Source organism: Alexandromys fortis, unplaced genomic scaffold, assembly GCF_014885135.2.
Source record: "Alexandromys fortis isolate MF-2015 unplaced genomic scaffold, M_Fortis_MF-2015_v1.1 scaffold_96, whole genome shotgun sequence".
Lineage (NCBI taxonomy): Eukaryota > Metazoa > Chordata > Mammalia > Rodentia > Cricetidae > Alexandromys > Alexandromys fortis.
In genome coordinates, this window is record NW_026068053.1 from 7,318,500 (window position 1) to 7,320,011 (window position 1,512).

Sequence of the window (1,512 nt, forward strand, 5' to 3'; positions counted from 1 at the left end):
GCATGCCTTTAATCCTAGCACATGGGAGGCAGAGGCAGGCGGATCTCTGTGAGTTTGAGGCCAGCCTGGTCTACAAGAGCTAGTTCCAGGACAGGAACCAAAAGCTATGGAGAAACCCTGTCTCAAAAAAAAAAAAAAAACACCAATATATAAACAGTAATGTTGTCAGGTAGTATCCAGGTGTTCTACATGGCTTCAGCACATCCAACAAGTGAGGAGCAGTTGGCACGCCTGCGGGCCTATGTCAACTGCAAATTCAAGTGCAAAACGGTGGCTGAGGGGAAGGTTCTTTCAAATGACCCAGTGTTTCTTGAACCTTATGAAGAAATGCCACTTTGCAAATACTCTGAGAAAAGATTATTGTAATTCTGTTTGGTATTTAATCCAGCAATGCCACGATCTGTTGTGGGTGCAGTTCATGTGTATTTCAAGCATTTTTATCTTAATAATTCAGTAATGGAATATTAACCCTAGATAATAATGCTCACTTATTCATTTCTCGCCTGGAAAGTAGATGAATTCAATGTGTCTAGTTCTCAGTTTGCTAGAAATGTTGGAGAAAGTCCCATTGGGCAGGAGAAGGCACTAGGACAAATTTTGAATTTGAACTTTTACAGCAGCTTAATTTTCACCTTATTGTGCACAATCTGTATCAACCGTTTGAAGGCTTCCTCTTTGATATAAAGACTTTATACCACATGTTGGAAAATCCGGAGATCTTGAGGAAAATAGCTGATGATTTTCTTAGTAGAATTGCAATGACAGATGTTTATCCTTTATACACACTTTCAAAAATCCTTATTCTTTGTGAATAATTTCCTTCTTTGACATTTAGGCTTTCCTAAACTCCAAAATCCTAATGCTTATACTTCATGGATACTCACTAACATTCTAATAAAGTTTAATTAAAAGTTTAGTAGCTACTGCCCTACAGATTTGAAGTTGGTCATATGCCAGTGATTTAGAGAATGAAAAGTAGGTCAGAAAATTAGACAAAATTTTTATAAAACAATCTCTTCTTGAAACGATTGTGTAGCTCAGGTATTTAGACCAATTACACCATTTTGTCTATTCTATATTGTTTCTCAAAATTTAATGGGATAACAATTAATAATGAACATTCATTTGGAACGTGAATTTGAAAACTATTGCAGAGTATATAGCAGACATACTTTAGAATTTATAAAAGATCTCAATATTACAAATACGTGTTTTATTTGCTCATATATTCTTTCTTTCTGCAAAAGTATATATTGAAATAAGGGTGGCGGGACTGTGTCCCCAACACCCCGGCCACTTGGCTAGCTCACGCCCGAAATAACAACACACAAACTGTGTTCATTTAAGAACTGCTTGGCCCCTGAACTCTAGCCCTTACAGGCTAATTCTCACACCTGGACTAGCCCATTTCTAATGATGTGTGTAAGCACCCCAAGGTGCGCCTATCGGGAAGATTCTAGCCTAAGTCCATCGTGGGTTGCAGCTGCCTGGGAGAGCAGAGCATGGCAGCTG

The 1,512-nt window shown here is 38.3% G+C and overlaps 1 pseudogene; it reads left to right on the top strand.

Annotated features, from left to right (window-relative positions):
• Positions 1–213: 213 nt before the first annotated feature.
• Positions 214–815, top strand: LOC126487121 (cyclin-H-like; annotated as a pseudogene).
• Positions 816–1,512: the final 697 nt, after the last annotated feature.